This window comes from Orycteropus afer, unplaced genomic scaffold, assembly GCF_000298275.1.
Source record: "Orycteropus afer afer isolate SDZICR_OR568_19922 unplaced genomic scaffold, OryAfe1.0 scaffold00362, whole genome shotgun sequence".
Classification (NCBI taxonomy): Eukaryota; Metazoa; Chordata; class Mammalia; order Tubulidentata; family Orycteropodidae; genus Orycteropus; species Orycteropus afer.
In genome coordinates, this window is record NW_006921949.1 from 2,523,159 (window position 1) to 2,528,995 (window position 5,837).

Genomic DNA, 5,837 nt, shown 5'->3' on the forward strand with positions numbered 1-5,837 from the left:
AACAACAACAACAACAAGGAGGATTTTGGCTTTACTTCTTCCAAAACACATGTCCGTGATACATTCAGCAATCTCTGCTGACACTATATTCCAGATGCAGCAATTGTTCTTTGTTCTTCCTTATTCATTGTCCAGCGTTTGCATGTATATGAGGCAATGGAAAAGACCATTATTTGGGTCAAGCGCACCTTAGTCCTCAAAGTGAAATCTTTACATTTTAACACTTTAATGAAATTTACTTATTTTTGCCTTTATTTTAAATTTTGGTTTTCTTTCCATTTATCATAAGGACTGAACACCTATTCTAGAAGGAATTTTGTTTTTTCCTTCATCCAAGTTAATATGTGTCTGCCCTCTAGTTCGTAGTTTAAGCTCCCTTCCCCACTTGGCTGGACTGTGATTTTGAGTGGCTTTGCAGCTGGTTGTAGTTATTTTCCATGATTAGATTGGATGTGGATTCCAATGATGGATTCCACTCCATGGTGAAGTCTGCTGTAAGCAGTTAATCATTTGAAGGGGAGTTACCTTCAGGGTGTGGCCTGCTTCTAGTGTATAAGGAAAAGAAAAAAAAACACTGCCACTGAGTCGATTCCAACTCATAGTAACCCTCTTTGGGTTTCTGAGGCAATAAATCTTTATGGAAGTGATTGCCCAGTCTTCCTTCCATGGAGTGGCTTTTTTGAACCAACCTTCTGGTTAACAGATGCCTTAGGCACTATGCCACAAGAGCTCCTTGTATATATGGAAAGGAGCCTACATTTGGTATACAGGTTTTCATCTCCAGTTCCTGGACTTGAACCAGTAGACTGCCATATTGCCTGCTGACGTTGGAATTGTACCATTTTACCTGCTGATGTTGGGTTCATCAGCCTTAGCAGCCCACAGCTTATGAGAAACCTCCAGCTTGCTCCAGTGAGCCTGGAACAAGAAGCAGAGGGGCCTCCACCCAGCCCCTAGAGCCAGCACTCTGAACTCAGACATCTGGATTGTCCTCCCTTAGAGCTGACAGTCTTAACTCAGACTTCTGGCTTCCTAAATGTAAGAGAAATAATTATCTGTTTGTTAAAATGGGCAAAGGATTAGAATATTCGTTTCACTGAAGAGGACACTGAAACAGCCACCAAACAAATGAAAAGATGTTTAGGAAAAAAGAAAATAACAAATGTTGGTGGGGGAAATTGCAACCCTTATCCATTGCTGGTGGAAAAGAACAGTGGTACAGCTGCTGTGGAAAACAATGTAGCAATTCCTCAAAAAACTAAAAATAAAATTCCCATACCAAACCCGAACCCATTGCCCTCAACTCGATTCTGGACTTGTATTTATCCTATACTTCCACATGACCCAGAAATTCTACTCATAGGTATATACCCAGAAGACGTAAAAGCAGAGACTCAAACAGATACTTGTACATCGGTGTTCTTGCAGCACCGTTCATGATATCCAAAAGGTAGAAACAACCTAAATGTTCACCAATGGATGAATGGATAAACAAAATGTGGTCCGTAATACATATAGTGGAACACCTCTCAGCCACTAAAAGAAATGAAGTCTTGATACCTGCCACAATATGGATGGAGCTTGAAGACATTAGCTTAGTGGAATAAATGAATCACAAGAGGACAAATATTGTATGATTTCATTTATATAAAAGACGAGAAAAGGCGAATACATAGAGAACAAAGTTCCGTAATGGTTAACAAGGGAGGAAAAGAGAGGGAAAAAGGTGGGTTGTTGCTTATAGAGTACTGAGTTTCAGTTTATAGTAATGGAAAAAATCACATTGATTAAGGATAGAGTTGTACATTTGATGAATGTAGTTGCTGTTCAATAAGTTGTGTTGTTGTCGTTGTTGTGTGCCATCAAGTCAGACCCGACTCATAACGACCCCTTCTTGGGTTTCCGAGACAGTATCACTACGGAAGTAGATTGCCCAACCTTTCTTCAAGTTGGAATGTCAAAATTTGTATGATAGGTATAATTACAACAATGACCGGGAAAAAAAAAAAAAAAGAGTAGCTGTGGAGGCTACTTGTGTGTAACAAAACACATAGGATTTGGTTCCTTTGGAGGTTTATTGTTGTTGTTAGGTGCTGTTGAGTCATCTCCGACTCCTAGCGACCCTATGTATGACAGAATGAAGCACTGCTCAGTCCTGTGCCAGCTCCACAATCTTTGCTATACCTGAGCCCATCATTGTAGCCACTGTGTCAATCAGTCTTGTTGAGGGCCTTCCCCTTTATCGTTAACCCTCCACTTTGTTGCAATATGCAGTGCAACCACTGCTGTGGAGTTGAATCCGACTCGTAGCGACCCCTTCTTGGTTTTCCATTTTGTTACCAGGTTTGATATCCTTCTCCAGGGAATTGTCCCTTCTGACAACACGACCAAAGTAGGCAAATGAAGCCTGGCCATTCTCGCTACTAAGGAGCATTCTAGCTGTACTTCTTCTAGGACAGATTTGTTAGTTCTTTTAGTAGTCCATGGTACTTTCAGCATTCTTCACCAACACCACAACTCAACAGTGTCGACTCTTCTTCGATCTTCCTTATTCATTGTCCAGCTCTCACATGCATAAGAGGTGATTGAAAATACCATGCTTTGGGTCAGGCACACCTTAGTCTCTTCAAGGAGATATTTTTGCTCTTCAGCACTTTAAAGAGGTCTTTTGCAGCAAATTTACCCAGTACTGTACATCATTTGATAATCTTGACTGCTGCTTCCATTGATGTTGATTGTAGAACCAAGTAATATGAAGTCTTTGACAACTTCAGTCGTTTCTCCATTTATTATGATGCTGTTTATTTATTTGTCCATGTTGTGAGGATTTTTGTTTTCTTTATATTGAGGCGTAATCCATACTGCAGACTGTAATCTTCAGTCTTCATCATTAAGTGCTTCAAGTCATCCTGCTTTCGGCAAGCAAAGTTGTGTCGTCAGTGTATCACAGGTTGTTAATGAATCTTCTTCCAATCCTGATGCTACATTCTTCATATGGTCCAGCTTCTTGGATTATTTGCTCAGTGTACAGATTGAATGAGTACGGTGAAAGGATACAACCCTAACACACTCCCTTCTTGATTTTAAACCATGCAGTATCCCCTTGTTCCGTTCGAACAGCATGCTCCTGGTCTATGTACAGGTTCCTCATGAGTACATTTAAGTATTCTGGAATTCCCATTCTTCTCAATGTTATCCATAATTTGTTATGATCCACACAATTGCATGTTTTTGCATAGTCAATAAAACACAACTGAACATCCTTTTGGTATTCTTTGCTTTCAGCCAAGTTCCATCTGACATCAGCAACGATATCCCTCGTTCCACGTCCTCTTCTGAATCCAGCTTTCATTTCTGGAAGTTCTCTGTCAATATACTGCTGCAACCATTTTTGAATTATCTTAAGTAAGAATTTACTTGCCTGCAATATTAATGACATTGTTGTTGTTGTTACGTGCCGTGGAGTCAGACCCGACTCATAGCAACTTCTCCTTGGGTTTCCGAGGCAGTATCACTACGGGAGTAGATTACCCAGCCTTTCTTCCGAGGAATGGCTGGTGGGTTTGAACTGCCTGCCTTCTGGTTAACAGGCAAGTGTCTTAGGCACTATGCTACCAGAGCTCCTTATATTAATGATAGTGTTTGATAATTTCCACATTCTGTGGGATTACCTCACTTTGGAATGGGTACAAATATGGATCGCTTCCAGTCAGTTGGCCAGGTAGCTTTCTGCTGAATCTCTTGCCATAATCAAGTGAGTGCCTTCAGTGGGGGATCCGTTTGTTGAAACATCTCAATGGGTATCCAGTAAATTCCTGAAGCCTTGTTTTTCGCCACTTCTCTCAGTGCAGCTTCGACTTCTTCCTTCAATACCATTGGTTATTGATAATATGCCTCCTCCTGAAATGGATGAATATCAACCAATTCTTTTTGGTATAGTGACTCTGTGTATTCCTTCCATCTTCTTTTGATGTTTCTGCATCATTCAATATTTTGCCCATAAAAATCTTTCAGTATTGCTACTCGAGGCTTAAATTTTTTTCTTCAATTCTTTCAACTTGAGAAACGCTGAGTGTGTTCTTCCCTTTTGGTTTTCAAATTCTAGATCTTTGCACATTTCATTGTAACAATTAACTTTGTCTTCTGGAGCTCACTCTGAAATCTGCTGTTCATCTCTTTTATCTTGTCATTTCTTCCATTTGCTTTAGCTACTCTCCACTCAAAGGCAGGTTTCAGAGTCTCTTCTGACATCCATTTTGGTCTTTTCTTCCTTTCCTGTCTTTTTCATGAACTTTTGCTTTCTTCGTGGATGATGTTCTTGATGTCATCCCACAATTCCTCTGGTTTTCAGTCATTGGTGTTCAATGCATCAAATCTATTCTTTAGATGGTTTCTAAATTCAGAAGGGATATATTCAAGGTCATATTTTGGCTCTTGTGAACTTGTTTTAATTGTCTTCAACTTCAGCTTGAAAGTGCATATGACCAGTTGATAGTCTGTTCCACAATCAGCTCCTGGCCTTATTTTGGCTGAAGATATTGAGCTTCTCCATTGCTTCTTGCCACAGATGTAGTCATTCTGATTCCTGTGTACTCCATCTGGCGAAGTCCACATGTATAGCCACCATTTGTCTTGTTGAAAAATGGTATTTGCAATGGGTAAGTCATTGGTCTTGCATAATTCTGTCATGTGGTCTCCAGCATTATTTCTATCATCAAGGCCAACATTTCCATTTACCAGTGATTCTTCTTTGTTTCTAACTTTTGTATTCCAATCACCAGTGATAATCAGCACATCTTAATTACATGTTTAGTCAATTTCAGATTGCAGAACTTGGTAAAAATCTTCAATTTCCTCATATTTGTCTTTGGTGGTTAGTGTATAAATGTAAATAATAGTAGTATTACTTTGCCTTCCTTGTAGGCATATGGATATTATCCTATCACTGACAGCATTGTACTTCAGAATGGATCTTGAAACATTCATTGTGACAATGAATGCCACACCATTCCTCTTCAACTTGTCATTCCCAGCATAGTAGCTCATATGGTTATCTGATTCAGAATGGCCCAACCAGTCCATTTCAGCTCACTTATGCCTAGGATATTGATCGTTGTGCATTCCATTTCATTTTTGATAACTTCCAATTCTTCTAGACTCATACATCATACATTCCGTGTTCCGATTGTTAGTGGATTTTTGTGGCTGTTTCTTCTCATTTTGAGTTATGCCTCATCAGCAAATGGAGGTCCCAAAAGCTCTGCTTTACCCATATCATTAAGGTTGGTTCTACTCTGATGAGGCAGCTTATTCCCAATGGTATTTGAGTGCCTTCCCACCTTAGGGGCTCATCTTCCAGCACTATATCGGGCAGTGTTTCCGGGCTATTCATAAAGTTGTCCAGTAATATATCAGATAGTGTTTCACTGCTATTCATAAGGTTTTCCCTGTTCAATTCTTTGAGAAGTGGATGCCGTCTTCCTTCTTCCGAGTCTGTCTCGGCCTGGAAGCTTCGCTACCATTGGTAACCCTGCTGGCATTTCAAGCACTGGTGGCACAATCTCCAGCATCACAGCAACGCGCACACCACCACAGTACAACAGACTGACAGACAAGCTCGTCTCTGGAGGCTTAGGTCATAATTTCATGGGACATCCTAGTTAATTGGCCTAATAATGTGTTTAGTGCATCTGTTCTGCCTTCTGATTTGTTGCATAGTGCCTGGAGTCTTAAAAGTTTGCAAGGTGGAGGCGGGGCAAGATGGCGGACTAGGCAGAAGGATTGCACAGACCCTCTTCAACAAAGAAAAGGGAAACCAATTAACACAGACACAGAAG

The 5,837-nt window shown here is 40.4% G+C and overlaps 1 protein-coding gene across 1 annotated transcript in view; it reads left to right on the forward strand.

Moving 5' to 3' along the window:
• Positions 1 to 5,837, forward strand: part of TRAPPC13 (trafficking protein particle complex subunit 13) — a 52,214-nt gene that overhangs the window by 13,695 nt on the left and 32,682 nt on the right. The gene's annotated exons all lie outside the window — the stretch shown is intronic.